The following is a 16,964-nucleotide window of genomic DNA, read 5'->3' on the forward strand; positions in this document are numbered from 1 at the left end:
TCAGAATTATGACTCAGCTGTTGAACTTTTGTAATCATTCAATCTGGTACTTAGTACCGGTTGCAAAAAAACCGGGTTATTTTCAATCCTGATTAATTCCAGTAGATCCACCTTTTTGAAATGGTCTTCTCTGATTTGGTTCACGTGGAGTTAATCAGAATTAAAATTTAACCAGCTTTTGTGCAACTGGGCCTTTGTGAGGGAAATTTTTGCATTCTTCTGGGAATTAATCTCAATTTACTGTGATTTGATTGAACATTTATGTATGAATTTTATTATAATTTCTCCTTACGTAATAAATTTGTTATGCTTTTTTACTCCAGAGCGAAGCTAGGTCCCCGATATTCAACTTATAAAATGATATTTCAGGTATAATTTTCGTATTCCTCATACGGTAACTTATAAAAAAAATAAAAATAAATTTTTAAAATAAATTATGCGACTTGATGTCTACTCAAGTATTTTGTTAGAATCAAAATGAAACATAAAGACATAAAGATGATTTGTTTACATCTGTACAGTCACTGTCAGAAGTAAAAATAGTATATTTCTGGCAAAGTGACAACATTGCAAAGCTAGAAAGAAAAAGCAATATCTGCTTTGTCGAATGATAGAAAAGGATAGTAACACCATTGTCAATCAAGTACTGCGATAATAACGTGGACCTCACTATCTCATCTCTCGTATAATGTGTAAGTGCTCTTTTATCAACTATCTAATCTTTGATATTCTTAATGATTGCTCTGATAATAAATAATATCGGAATTCCGAATCATGTAAGCAAGTAGCAATGAATCAGACCCCACACGATTTTTTATAGATATTTCACCGACCTGTTGTGTCATGAAAGTTATTTTTGGCAGTTACTGCATTGTAGCGTATTATCTTGAAAAGAGGGTTCATCATAGCGTTAATCATTCGGTCCGTTGAAGGTCTACTTTATTGGCAACTTATAATCGTTCTCCGTATAGCATCAATTTAGGTTGAGCCTCAAATAGAAATATTAGAGATGGATAAGAAAAGAATGAATATTAGGGCAAATTCTAGTACAATAGAATAGCTGAAAACTTTCCGAAACATTTTGCTCACAAAACGCAACAAGCAACGGAAATGTGTTGGTACAGAGAAAAATCACAACGGAAGAAGTTTAAATGTACGCCGGTTGCATCATGACATTAAAAATATTTTCATTTTTATCTGAAAGGACACAATAATGTCCCGATGCGGCGTCAGTCACGAATGAACATTAGAGAAGTCTTCTTACTCTCTCACTATTTCAATTTTTTCTCTCCCCTCACTCTTTCTTCCTCTATCATTCTAGTTCTACTTTACCTTCCTCTTGTGAATCCCTTTGCTCATCCAAGTACCCTTCCTCCTCCTCGCTCTTCGTCTCTTTTCGACTCTTCTCTTATTTTCTGTCCCTCTCAAAATAAACTTGCGAGCCTTTTTTTCGAACTCAAACTCTCTCACTTTTTCATGAGCTGATGTCATTTTAAATTACTTGATGGGTCATAACTGGTTTTCTGCCTTTTGTCGCGCAGCCGAGATATTCTGTCATAATTGAAAAGTGAAAGAAACAGTGTTCAACATGCAACCTACATGGGGCTCTCATTGAAAATTGGATTAAATGAAATATCGTTCTCGACTAGATTTTCAACATGATTTCAATAGACTCCAGAATGCATGTTGTCTTGAGATAGTTGAAATTTGGATTGAAGTTTTTACTTCTCATTCCCAATTACTCTTGCATGAAAATGATATTCCAAATTTTGTACTTTTGCAAATTTCTATAGGAACTTGGTTTCTCTGGGATCAACAATATTGATAAGTTATTAACGTTTTAGTTCTCATTTTTTTCTCAAAAGTTAGAAGTTATCAGTTTATCAACGATTTTCTGACATGCAGAGATTAAACAATTCAAAAGAAGATTTTTCTTCGAAATATCTCTAGATCATGATAGGCTACAAATAAGTAATTCATGCGTGAGCTTTTCATTTTGTTAGATACCTGAATAAAAGTATATTATAAATGTAACTAAGATAAAAAAATAGCTAACTAGTCAATAATTTATTGAGAATAAAAATTTTTCAGGAATCCCTCAAGATTATTCAAACCAATGTGTTCTAAATACTGTATTCATTTAAATTCAGAGCAAGTTCTATTGAAATAGAAATATTTTCAAATTGATCAAATTTTGTCTCTGATAGTTATATTTTGATTTCCAGCTGCTTTGTAGGAAATTTTCCAACTATAACATGAAACTTTACTATTGATTAGGATCTGAGGTTGGAGAACTTCAGAACAATTAAAAAAATTATCATTATGAAACTTAACTTAATTCTGGATAATATTAACCATATTTCATCGATTCACGTGATATTCCACCGTTTAAATCTCCACTGAATGTAGCTTATTCAAATACTAGTGAAGTATGTCTTATACTTTCTATGAAAGATGAAAAAATGTATTAAACCGATGGAGAACTTTCCAGTTCCAACAAATTTTCATCACAAACTCTTGGAAACGTTATGAAATTTTGATTGATCTAAAAAGACCGAAGTCTTTGGTTTGAATCTTCTCGAAGATTCATATCAACAAGCACTTGATGAATAAATAATTTTGCACTTACCTCTTGCACAAGAGCGCGGCACTCTACCGCTGCACTTAGAAACTCGCCAACAATCACAACAAAATATCCGTTCAGTCTTAGAATTAACAACGATTGTCACCGAAATAACATTGTTCGACGATTCACAACATAACACAAATTTTTACCAAAATCAAATCAAATTACACGACACACAACTGAAACAAAGTTTATACACGTTATTTTCCTAAAAACTGTCTATGAGAGGTGATAATACGGTAGGAGAGAAGAACACTGCATAGTTGAATGAGATTTAGTACAACATGGTGTACTATAGAGTACTATAGAGGATCAAAGGGAGTTGGTTGAAAATTGTGAAAATTGAGCTTGATGTTGGGATTTAATTGAACTTGATATCACTGAAGAATTGAGTGGAAATATGGGGTAGGTTTGTTGGGTATCAGAATATTAATCACTAGTTGTGTCGTTGGTAAGATGTGAGATTGAGATTACTTGGGGATATTCTAGTTGTAGGTAGTTTTTAGCTAGGGTTGTGTTTGTTGTTTGTGGAAACTGTTTGTATGAATTGAGGTGCGATATTGGGGTGCAGTTGAAGCGTGTCAACTGAGCACACAGTGGTCAGCGACGGCATGCACGCATGAAGTGTCATCAACAGGTCGTCGGTCACAGAGATACGCACTCGAAAATCACACACCGATAAAGTGACTCATTGAATCTGTAAGGTCCACCGATGATGCGTGCTGCCGTAGCGCCGTGGATGCACTGGAGTGATACCCCAAACACGCTTCAGCGCCAGTCCAAGCATACGGAACGGCCAGCAAGTGCCCCCTCCACTCCCACCATGCACACCTGTGCTGGAGCACTCACAGGTAGACCCCCCCTCCTACCAGTGGGGCATAGCCTCCCTCTCCACCTATCAACCCCCACTCAGGGCTTCCCAGAAGGCGCTCTCCTCTTCCATTCATCGGACGACCGTCAGTCGGAAAAACGCGTCTATGCCTCAGCTGTCACCACGAAAGCCGTTGGCGTTGAAGCGTTTCTTGAACGTTGCCAATGGAGCGTTGAAATTGAAATCGTTTGACTAGATGCTTGTTGCGACCCAGTTCGCTCTCAATTTAATCATAATAAATTATAAGAATAATTCATTTATTCCACTGCGATTTTATAAAGTTACTTGAAACAGATACAATACAAAAAAGATACATACTGTAGCTCAGAGCTTCTCTTTTTCATTATGTTGCAAAATTAGGATAAATTAAATGTTTTTTATATCACCATTTTCTGCAAAATTTCACTTATTAAGAGCGAAAACTAAATGCTCATCAATACATCAATTTAAAATTTTGAAGGTTAACCCTAGAAAGACAACAGGGGTAACACGTAACCCCTGTTGCCTAAGTGCAACGTTGATTCATTTGGGCTTCATACAAACTCGATGATTACATTAGTAGAGAGTGTTTCAAAGTGTCATGAGAGCACTTTATTCACAATACAATTCATCAGCATGCTCTACAGATTCTGAACCTTTGTTATCTTCATTTATATTATTATTAGGTCTATTGTTATTCTCTATTCTAGTCATATTTTCTTATTTCTGAAGATTCTTCATCATATCACTCATTTTACATAAGCTTCTTCATGTTTTCCAGCAATTATCAATACATTCTTTACAAATCTCACTTTTTTTTAATTGGATCCTTTCTAAATTCATATTTTTAGTTCTTTGATATGTTATAAACATGTTTTTCACAGATTGAATACAAATCAACACAATCAAATAGAAATGGATGGGTATTTTTCAGCTGTTGCAAAAAGAATCAAATTTGGTGGTCCAATAGATTTATTTTATATCCTTTCGATGAAATTTGAAAAATCACATAAGACATCGAAAGTTGATACTCAAGAGGTTGATCATAGAAAACAGTATAAAAAATGGGTCTAGTTGGAATTTTTAGAGATTTATAAGTAATGCGTTGTCTTTAAAGGTTGCTTGTTTTGTGTTGTATTTTTAGGGTTGATCACAAATACCAAATGACGCCGCAATAACAGCATGAACTGAATGTTTGGAAGGAAGTTTTATTAGGCCATCAAGTTTTTATTTTTGAATCCAAGTTCTACAGGAAGATTTGAAATATGTTCGTCTGAAATATTTTCCAACTTACTGGATATTGGATACTCACGTTACATTGGAATTCACATCTCAATTCTCAATCCCTTTGCAATAACGGCAGAAAACTAACTTTAGACTGGTGTTTTCAACCTCAACTTTATGTGAAGGATGTTCCTTCATAGCTTGAGCGTCTTTCATACTCAGTAATATAATGTTGACTATTATTCACTTTAAATAACGATGTATTCATAGTGTAGGCCACAGCTACTACCTGGTTTCCCAGGTACTGAGAGAATTCTTCAAGCGGAATACTATTGAAGGTGTCACTGCCGGTTTGTTTGAGAACGGACAGTTTGTTTCCCTAAATAGAAGTGGCCACTTACCTGCAAGTCGATGAACTCCATTCCCATTGACCATTGTCTCAGTTGTTATGTACAAGGGAGATTTGACAAAAGTTTAATACTGTTTGACACCTAATTTACTGAACGAGTTGTCCATTCTAAGAGAAAATCCTGCTATCTAGTTTACCTACTTCAAAAGCTAAACAATTTTGGAATAGATGGAATTAGAACGAAAACCCTAACCAACCAGTCGTTCAAATGAGAAGTTGGAAGAAAGATATGGATTGGCATGTGTAAGGTATAATCTTATAATGAATCTTAAATGGTTGGCTCCGTGGTTGCACTGAAAAGCTATCGATATGATTTATAGTTGAAATCCATGCGCTTTCTAACTGCCGTTGGAAGTGTGAGCATTTCAACAGCCGACTCCTCTAAATATCATTTTTTACTAGTAGTTCTGTGAACAGTAGACCTCACGCAGTATTCTCATCCACAAGTACCTGATTGAAACTATAGACTATAATAATTATTATGGAAATACAGCAATAGACTGGCTTCTCCACACATCTGTGTAATCACTTGTCAGCTGATTTATGATGAATAACTCTATAGTCTGATTTTCACTCTAATATTGGCGTATGAAGGAGGCTCCTTTTTCCTTTTATATTATCCTTGAAATGCAAAATTTCTAAAAACCTTGTAAATACGTCGACGCGCATTTAAAAAAGGAACATACCTGTCAAATTTCATGAAAATCTATTACCGCGTTTCGCCGTAAATGCGCAACATATGAACATTTAAGCAGAGAAATGCCAAACCGTCGACTTGAATCTTAGACCTCAATTCGCTCGGTCAATGAGTTTGAAAATCGTTTCTAGGTGACTATAGCTGCAGGTACACTCATCTCGAGGATAGTATATAGCAGGTTGGCTCGATAGCGTTTACGTACTAATCTATACGTCACTAGAATTATAGTGATACGTCACTAATCTATACACTATTCTTGCACTCTTCTCTCATCACCACCAGCCGTCTCATTAACCGAGCACAAGCCTGGAGCTCATGTGGGCATCACACTCAGCTTCAGAAAAAATATATGAATATATCTATTTGTAACAGGTCTTCCCTCAGAATCATTCCCTCTTAGATTCATTTGATGTCAAATAAATGTGGAGAGGACAAACCTTTGGAGAAAAATCACCAATGGTGAATTTACTCCGATAGTCAGATTATCTCATTCTCTTTTAAGAATACATAGATATAGGCTGCATGGAAACATAACAAAATCAAAAGATTCTACAAGTCAAGCATTGTATTCTCTTGTATTGTTGATCATTGAACACTCAGCCTCTGCGCTGAGGTTTTTCGAACCTTGCAGGGAATTGCATTCATTCATATGGGTAGCCAGAGTAGGCACGGAACTGTTGGGTTCGAATACAATGTATACTAATTATAAATAAATTACTTGGTGATTAACTTGATTCAGTTTCTTTTATTTTATAAAAGATTTAACATAAAATATTTAATTCAGAAATATTCAATCTATTTCGATGATATTTATTCATTTTCTATTTTACATTGTACATTAAATTTTTCTTTCATAACCATTTTCATTGTAATTATGTTTTTGGGACAAATAAAGATTTGATACAAATGTCTTGTTCACTAAGGCAATTCAATTGATGCAACTTCGTACCTGTGTATTGGAAAATAAGTGAAGCATAGTTACTTATTTTGTTCAATACAAAAGCTTCATTTCTTCACTTACAGAATTCAATCATTGCAATTGTTTGCAAAAAGTATCGCAAATAATTCTACGGTGAAACCGTAGCGCGTCACTGTTACTCCAGTTGTTGTATAACATTTTCGTTGATTCTACTCGTCGGCTGTGGGATTTGTTTTTAGTGGCTGTAAAAATGTGACAATAGGCGACTGCAGCTATACCGCTGGTTAATCCAAAAAAGTCGCTTGACAGAAAGAGAGGGTCGCGCGGTCATCGCGGCTCGAGAGAAAGCGAACGCGACCCATCGCAGTGCAGTGGGTGCGCGGCTGCAAAAAGTGAGAGGCTGATCAACCAGCCACCAAAGAGAGAAAGGCGTTCCACCCAACATAAAACGATGTGGCCAAGAATTAGGAAACCGATTAGAAATTGTCTTTTTTCGCAGCATTTCGAATCACTTTTAATTACTACTATTCCAGAAGTAGTACTCTAACAACTCGTACAGACATCAATCTCATTACGCGCAATAGATATTGACTATTATTGTAGGAATAATTGCCTATCAACACTGATAGTTCTTACACCAAAAAAACTTTTAGCACTGAAGCGAGAAGTCAACCACTTCATTGCCTATTCAACATCATTAAAAACTTGATTGTTATACAACCTCAATATTATTAGTGAACACATAAAACCAAATTGTAATTGATAGTGAAGTGTTCAGTTGTGTTTATCTCTAGTTATATTCGTAATCACTTTCAAAATTCAAAGAATATCAAATGTTGCCTCTGTAAATAGTATTATTCGAATTGGAAATCACATAGAAAAATCCCATGTATGAAAAAAACTGTAAAAAATAATACATAACTTTTAGTTCATGTAGTGCAGTTTGCTAGGACTCAGGAACAAAAGAGAAAAATTAGGAAGAAATTGTAGGATAGGCAAGATGGAAAAGCGGTTTTACAATATCTTTTATAATATATAGATTCAAATTCAATGGAAAAATCTCATTGGTGATTTTCAGTTGAATGATAATTCCACATCTATGTGACATTTATTATAATTCTATAATAGAGCGTTATTGAAATTATTTTGAGCCTTTAAGTTATTCACTTTGATGTTCAACCTTAATATTATAATGGGACTGTTTTTATGTAAACTTGAATTCGATTCCATTGAAGCTGCTGACATATTATGCATACAATCTGAAGGTTAGTAGACATCTGAAACTAAAATACGGGTATTTTTGTGTTCTCTTGTGAATATTGTAAGTTATCAGTTTTCCAAGGGCAATGATAATTCGTGATTAACCAATTCCAGCATAGAATTTTCTATTTCCATTCAACACTCTGTCACCATGTGGAAAATAAAATATTTTTATAAGTCTTCAGATATATAGTACAATCTTTCAATCGATAAAATCAATATATCCATGCATTTCTGTTCCTGTACCATTTTCACCAAATGTAAAATATTACAAAAACAAATTTTCTAAAACTTGAGAAACTAACGGAATTAAACAAATGTCCTGTTTCACTTTGAATTCTAATTTTGAAATATTTTGTTGTGATTTTTTTGACATTCTGTATCCAAATGATAATTATCAGAGGGCTTTTTCAAGGGCGAGATCATATTAGGTGTTTTCAGGCGTTTTGAGACGCTCTGAGATTGGCTGATTGGGTTGGCGCCTGAAAAAACCGTCCAATATGGTCTAGTCCTTAAGAAAACAACAATGAGATAGCTGATAGGAAAATGAAATCATCATCATAAAACTCCAGGTCGTGTACATTGAATACACATTATCATCCGCCACGTACATTCCATGAATTGGTATCAGTTTCAAAGACTTTTCTATTTGAAAGTACAGTGAAAAAATAATGTACAATGAAAAAATATGATTGAGTGATGAATTTCAGATCCATTTATGTATAAACCAACAGTAGTAACTACCCAGCAAATGACACAAGCTATAGATCGTTGACTACGATCACCCATCCGAGACAAAATGAGTTGATGTTTAGTAAGGTTATGAAAAAATATTATAATTAATAGGCTGTTAGATGTCATAAAGGATGATTTATCAAGCTAAATATTTAACAAATGCCCTTCGGTCATCACTGTAGGACAAAGGCAGTTCAGCCGTATTTTTTAAAGAGATTATTTAGTTAAGCGCACACAATCGTGCTAAAAAGCAGACGAGAGTCGAGCAGCGATCAGCGACCACTTTTTGCATGCCAACTTTTTTCCAGTCCGCTCTCCGCGGTGATTGTATGTGAAGCTTGTGCTTTAGTCTCCAGCGTTATAATTTAGTATTGGATATAGACCGCTGGAGTGCTTTGTTTTTTCCGTGGTGTGATTATTGTATGGGCTGAGATGAGGGGTTGAAATTTCATGAGCTCCTTATCTATGACGTCCCAGGTTTGTTTTTCATTGTTCGTCTACCAATTAAAATAGCTAGAGATGGTCTCTGTTTGGTCCTGGTATGGTACTTATGCATGGCCTGGCGATAAATCGACTAGATCCTATAATGCTCATCGGCATCTCCCTCCTCCATTCATCTTGTTCGATATGTTTGGTGATGCTGTCGTTCAGAACCTGCATTGTGGAAAAAATACATGTTATTAATAGTTCAGACCAGTACAAGACATCTTCACAAGTCATTCATTCATTATGGATGAAAATACAGTATATCATCCTTATTTAAAGAGTTTGACAAATTTACTACAGAACTTGAGTTTGTGGCCTAGATTTAACATTAAACACTGGTGTGCCTTAAACACTGTAATAACACTGTACACTTGATATAAACTCACACTCAGGTCGAGAAGAGACTCGACTCTATCTATAGTCGAGAACATGTGTTTCCAAATGGTGACACTCAGACCAGTCGATTCTATCGATTCTTACATCCGCGACGTCACCATTTGAAAACACATGCTCTCGACTAGAGTCGAGTCTCTTTAGAAACTTCTTATTCAAAGATCCTGTTTTTCAACTGTCCAGCCTAGAAAAAATCGTAATTTTACATGAGAAACTCAGTCACTGCCAATGTTCTCTTGTATATTTGAAAATATCCTGAATTAGCTTAGAGGAGGAACAGGAATCTCGTAAAGCCAGCGTCGTAAATACACGCCGCAGCTACAAGAGGCTGCAAATCCTATTCATCCTCGTAGCCCAGTTCTTCAGTTACGCTTCTCCCATCAACCAGTCTCAACTAAATAAATAGACACGGACGAAAAGTATATAGTGATATTCACTTTAAACTGTCAGCACTAATTAAATGGGGATCTCTTATGTTATTTCTAAGGAATGCTGACATTTTGTAGCGAATCTTACTATGATAGCTGTTCACAGCGTTTTTCTACAACTGGTTCTTCAAGTTTAGTTATTAAATTCACAAGGAAGACAATACTGATTTGTTGAGATTTTTTGTGTAAATATAGCGATTACTTTAACGGAGCTGCTCGAGATTGCCTAGACAAAGGAAAGATCCCACGCGAAAACTACAACAGGGAAATGCTTGTAGCAGCCTAAATGACAGCGAGGAGAGTTGAAAGCGCGCAAAATTCGAAGGAACTTGTGGTAGGGTTGTGTGAGCGACGTCTGAACTAGAGAATAATAAGCCGATGTCAGTTGCTGCTCTTGCGGCGTCGAACAGATCTGACCCGTCGGGTCATTCAGACGGTTTTTGCTCGTGTTTATGGTTTACAAAATGGACTAATTAGAGTCCATGGGGTTGGTTATAGCGCAGGGCCCGTAGGCAATCTCTTATCCGTACCCTGCATTCACTATAAACATTGAAACAGCGCAAATTATTTCCATTCTGTTCGCGATTCCCTCCTCAGACGCCGTACTAAACATTTCACCGTAAAACAAATGGCTGCCTTTCCAACATAAAAGACCTCGCTAATATAGGTGGATTTTATTGGTTGTCATTCCAGCATTACAGTCACATTTAATGTTCAAGTATTAACTGGCCGTGGATTGGTGCGGGTGGAAGGAAGATTTCACTATTGTTTGCTCGTCGATCATTGAATAAGAATACTTTACCAGTGAATATAGTATTCGAATCATCCTCCATTGATAATTTCATGAATGGAACTAAACCTTTCCTTAAGAGAATATGAAATATTCTTAATGATTGCACCTTCTATAAAAACTATTGAGACTTGATAATCATATTTGAAGATGCTTCAAATAAAGCTTGATCTAAAGATGAATTGGTTCAGAGAATAACATCAAACAGTAAAGTTGCATCTCAAAACATCCCAATACCTTTCAATTAATTTTCATTGATGGGTTCTTTGTCAAATAATATAAGTGCTGTGCTTCTTATATACAGAATTCTTCTACGCTTCTGCTATCTTCTAGATACTAACGTCTCTTTTCATTCCTTTCTACACTACGACCAGGTAGGCGTAGAACACGATACTGGAAAATGTTTTTCCATAAAATTTTACTACTTTTTTTAAATTCTCATCTTTTACAACGGTTGATCGATGGTGACCGCTTTCACTATTGCAAAGTTTTTGATTATTAAACGATTTCCACTATTGCCCTAAAACTTCATAAAACTGTCAGTTAGTCTTCAACTGTATACGCTAGCATTATAGTATGTCGAAACATTCCTCCCCCTGGTCTCTCGTTCTAAAACGCTCTCGTCTCTTCTATATGCCTGCTCAGTAGACGTGCAAGCGCTTACTTTGGAGACTTGGAGACGTTTGTTTATAATTGAGGACCAAAGGTATTTTTGCAGGATTGAAGACAAGCTAGAGGATACTCCCGGGCCTTAACCGGCCTATGTACAGCTGGAACTGTAGCAGTGTCCTCGTCCGGGATGACTGAACGGGACCGCGTCAAACTGGGCTGGCTGAGCTCCTCTGTGATACTAGCTCGCACTCCAAACCTCACGGTATATGCGTATAGCAGGTGACAATTTAAAGGTATTATTCGCAGCCACAGACAATGTATACACTTGAGGATGGGTATACTTTCTGGGAAGCAAGTTTCCAGCAAAAATGTTGCGTAAGTGACATTTGATGACACACATCTACAGCTGGTTCATCTACTGTTCATTTAACTGTTATTTTTGTAAATTGTGTAATGGGCTTCCTCGTTGTGAAGCCATCTTGTAATGGACTTCCTGAGGGGTTACCTCTTGTAATGATCTCCACGTTGTTTGAGGTTCACCTCCGCCCGGGAGCAGGAAAGCCAATACAAAGAAAGAGTGGAATGAGTCCGGAGTAATCGGTCTGGGAGGTAGTTATTCTCTCCTTTCAACTCGATTACACCGTCTTCATAGAACTCAAAAAAATATAAAGATAATATCCAATCACAAATGATGGAATGTGGTGTAACGTGGCGTTTGCGAATATATCAATAAGCTCAACACTTCCGGCTGACTCCCACAGCCAAGAATATAGTTCAGGGAGACCTTTGCTCGTCTTATAACTATACCTTGTGAGTTTGCCAAACACGGGATAAAATGAATTGCTATAAGTTGATAATAAACTGCAAATATAATGCGCACAAAAAATCCACACTTTATACAAAAATCACAGTCTAATGTGTACAACACATTCAACACTGTGATGATAATTTGAAGAGTTACTATATTTAAAGTTTTTAGCAGGATATTTGATTGAACAAAGTCCAGATATTGAATTGGAGAGATTTGATAATAGTTAAAAATAAGTTAATTACTAGCCTTGAGCGACTGAGACTCAGGGGGCTGGTGTGGAAAGCAAGGAATGAGATTACAATTAATACAAATTTCATGTATTGTCGGAGACTCTCAGTTTCAAATAATTCGTCGTTAGCGCTTTGTTATATTTTATCGATGCACTGCACTGTGCATTGGGCCCAATACAAAATGATGAAATGAAATTACTCACTCGATGTCTTCGGATGAAAATTGACTGGACCTCGGATATGGATCGCTCACGTTGTGGCACAGGCAGAGTGTCGGCGGCTAAGTTCGGTGACGTCTTAATTTTTTTATAATATTCCACTTCACTCCGTAATTAATCAAAAATATATATAAGAGACGGTATTTGGTGCTGATTTACAATTATTTGAGACATTTACTTTAACATTTAAAACAGTTAAACGGGGAACATTCAACCATGGTTGTTTACCGCTAGATGATCATCTGGGAAGTGGTTATTCTTGAAAATACTTGAGTTCATACACCCTTGAATAAATAAATCCGGGCTTCTGATAGGTTGATTTAATTCGAAATGGCTTTCATCACAATGACGTTTGCAAATAAAGAAAGTAGTTCCCAGATGTAGTGATTCAAAATCAGCAATTTACATAAATTTGAAACCGGGATATTTTTTAATTCAAACAAAAGTCGAACCTCTTATCACTAGAACATACCGTATGAAGCTAGCTTCTTCCTTATCAGACATCACATTCACGTGGTGATTACAAGAATCACTGACCTACGATAACATTGGCACAAGCCATGTGATACAGTGATGTGAAGTGCGAGGAAATAAAAAATAATTACAAAAAATACATTTTAATTCTACGAAAGAAAATAAAGCAATAGCAAGGGAGGCTAATTTTGATAATAACGGTACAAAGATAAGCGCTTGACAGGTGATTGTCTGCTTATAACCACAATTATTATTCAACTACTATATACCGGTGAGTAAACACAACTTTAATTTATTTATTTTATTGCATGTTGTCTTTCAATATTTTCTAATTCAAAATCTTCAAGATATTTTATAAATTCAAATATGAAAAATAAAGAACATTCTTCTCGTCTTATTGACAGGTAAATAATTTATGAGGCTGTGCCCCTTTGACATATTTTAAAAACATGTTGACTAAATGAGGTTAGTTTTCTAATAATTCCTATTCACAACAATAATTCTATATGGGAAAGAGTGCACAATAAATTCATTATTATATATAAATGACATACAAGATAAGATACATAGTGAAACATTATAAACATAAGGTGAGATAATAGCAGTAGTTATATTAGCTAGGTCTTGTATTGGTTTACAACAGCTTCTCATGATAGAAATATTTCTATTTTCTATAATTTGATTTCCTATAATTTATTTGTCAATTTTAGTTCCTTGAAAAGAAGGATATCGTGACAATTGATATACATTTATTGCGTTAATCTAGTATTTTTAGAATACATTGAATAATTGCAGTGAGAGCTATCAACTTGCGACTTATTCTGTCACTCCTGGAACTGGATACAATTTTTTTATACTATTTTTCTATAACTAACTTTTCGTATGAAATGATATTTTGTTTTTTTCCAGAGTTCACTTCACAATTCAGTTGTACTCTATCATATGAGAAATTTAGAATTCCCCTACAAAACTGAAATAGGCGTGCAATCAAAATAATCTGTATTCCATTGATTCTTCACAATACTCACACAGAAACAATAAATCCTGACAATAATGACACGAAAATGACGGTGCTGTGAGCTACGCGTATTATGTAAGTGGGATTGACATGATTATTATCACATTCAAGCAGACAAAAGCCACTTTGTTGTTACCGAGCAATAAAATTTGATTCACTTTTACAATTGTGAGATTATAACAAGGAATTGAAAAAGGAAACTGGAAAAATAAAAAGTGAGGTCATAGATTATGACTTTGGTAGTTGCCAGATCAATAATCTGTCCAGTCGTAAACGGTGTAAATAGTTGTAAAACAGACTGCGCAAAAACAAACATTTGTTCTTGGAAACTTAGTGACAATAACATTCTGTATTATACTATACTAGTCAATGTTGCTAAGGAAGAGACAGTAGACACTTGAAAAGACGATGCTTCTTCCTGGAGTATACGCACTCAAATAATGTGAAAATGAGAAGCAGAACTACACTTCAACTTACTTTTTTGCACATATCAAGGTGGGACTAAGTTGATCGATTTCTTCAGAATAACAATGAATATCTAATATAAATTGTAACTCTATTAGTTGATTAGTTTAGATATAACTTTAGATGTAGTTATTTTTGTGTTTAAATATGTACATAATTTCAATTACTTTACCGTAACTTATATCCTTTTGCCTTGTATAATGTCTAGTATTAGTTTTGACTTTGTCTATTGCCGAAGTTGCTCAATGACAATAAAAAAATGTCTTTATTTATTTGTGATTCAACACAATGTCAAGTTGCATAATATCCATTCATCTTTTATTATTGACATTCATTGCTCTATGATAAGCTCTCTTCTCTAAAGCAGTATGATTTTTTACATTTGTAGTGAATGAATGTAGCTAGATACAGTTTGCAGATATAAAATATATATTATAAGAAACAACAGTATTTTGAATATTCTCCCTCTTAAAATTTACAGATCTTCTTGAGTAATTCCCATGATCAATCAACAATTCAAGATTTGAGGATTATATTTTTTCCTATTTTTTCTGCTCCAGAAAGCTCTCCCAAGAAAATATAAGTGTATTTTATATATTTTTTCATAAAATAAATCTTGAATTTAAAAAATACTCATGAAGTGAAAATGCACTCACATTGGTAGTGACTGGAGTCTGATGATGACCCACAGCCACAACAAGTCGAAACGATCGTCACTACCAATGGAAGTGCAATTTCACTTCATAAGTGGTTTTAAAATTCAAGTTTAATTTACCATACTTTAATTTACCATAATTTACCAACATGATAAAATTGATACCAATATTCTTATCCCTCATTGGATAAAATCAACCATTTTTTCTAATAATAAATGCATACATAATCCAAAATCATACAGCTATCCGCATTACAGTAGAGTATTCCCATTATAGTATAAAGATACTTATAAACTCCTTCCCCCCACCCTATTCATGAATAGTTAGTTACCAGTCATTATTTCATATAATGTTATTAATTAATTGTATAAAGTTATGTATAAAGTTAATTAAATGCATAAAGTTATTATGCATCAATCCTCCTGCTCATGAAATTGGAATAAAGCTCGTGTATTTGGAATTTGTTCCACTGATAAGACAATAAATGTGGTATGAATATACACAGATATATGGTAGAAAGCTATTAGCAAGTAGCTCAAATATGCGCCAGAAGAGGTTTGCCGGAATAAGAACAATACCGAGAGCAGCTAGGAGCTGGCCACCAGCGTAGAAGGGTTGTGGGTTGCATTGCAGGCTGTGGGCTCATTTGTATGATGCCGCACAGATAGACTTCTGCAATGCTGACTTGGCCGCCGCTCGGGTCACTTGCGACCACTTTGCTTACAATGCCTTATTGGCAGCTACGGCAACCCGGCGACCCTTATGAAAACGACAACACGTCTTCGCTGCTACAAACTGTTTAACATTACCTTACAACCCTTCCCCCCTCTTCAACCCCTCCCCACCGCTAACACGATGCAGGAAGCGCACTCTTACTTTTATTCATACACGGCTACTGAATATCAAACACATCTTCGTAAATACCTATTTACAAACTACTTATTCGCTTCTCCACACAGAGAACCACCGTGATAAGCGGCGCCGTGATTCGAATCAGAGATCATTGCTACTGTGCACTCTTCGCTTGTATTCATATTATCTTCAGAACGAGGATGGTATAATGTTGATTTTCGTGCTTTCATAATCCCGATTTTATGATGCATACATATTGTTCGGTAGGGATATAAAGGGCATCTCAACATTAAATCTTGAATCTACATCACTCTATTCTCTTTAATTTCCCTTCAATTTTCCAATCAAGTCCTCTTGTAATCAGCTGTTTTGTAATATATCCTTCAAATGTCGTGTTATACCACTCAACTCGTAGAATTTCTACTATAGATTGTCCCGGAATATTCTTCTTGAGTTCGAACGGAATCAGCCCGTGTGTGTTCGATTTTTTTCGATCGGAGTATCACAGCATTATTATGAAAATTTAACGATCTTGTTGTTTCAGATGATTTTAAATTGACTTCAAAGTAATTACAATAGTCTATTAGAGGAGCACAACAGTTAATTGCTCTAAACTCTCTTTGAGATCTAAAACATTATTAATAAATTTTTTTTATTTCTTCATGGAAAGTCTTTTCAAAGACCCAAATGATAGCTTTCTACACTTTCAAATAGTTCTTTCCTATTGGATTTATTTTTGCAGGTGTAAAGAGTGAGAAAGATTTATGATTGAGTTGGTTGAAATTTCCTTCCAACAGGTGACGCATTCTAT

At 35.3% G+C, this 16,964-nt stretch overlaps 1 protein-coding gene and 1 long non-coding RNA gene across 5 annotated transcripts in view; both read right to left on the reverse strand.

Annotated features, from left to right (window-relative positions):
* Window positions 1-3,365, reverse strand: part of LOC111046291 (paired box protein Pax-5) — a 160,126-nt gene extending 156,761 nt beyond the window's left edge. For all 4 annotated transcript variants that reach the window (XM_022331805.2, XM_039421213.1, XM_039421216.1 and 1 more), the window contains exon 1: window positions 2,630-3,365. The gene's annotated coding sequence lies outside the window, so the exon portion shown is untranslated. The remainder of the gene's footprint in view (window positions 1-2,629) is intronic.
* Window positions 3,366-8,835: 5,470 nt separating this feature from the next.
* LOC120349880 lies at window positions 8,836-13,592 on the reverse strand. Its single transcript, XR_005570481.1, has 2 exons — window positions 12,674-13,592; window positions 8,836-9,374 (listed from the first exon to the last, which is right to left on the reverse strand). It is a non-coding gene; the product is annotated as an uncharacterized LOC120349880 (long non-coding RNA).
* Between the last annotated feature and the right edge of the window lie 3,372 nt (window positions 13,593-16,964).

The sequence above is a fragment of the Nilaparvata lugens genome, chromosome 2 (assembly GCF_014356525.2).
Source record: "Nilaparvata lugens isolate BPH chromosome 2, ASM1435652v1, whole genome shotgun sequence".
Lineage (NCBI taxonomy): Eukaryota > Metazoa > Arthropoda > Insecta > Hemiptera > Delphacidae > Nilaparvata > Nilaparvata lugens.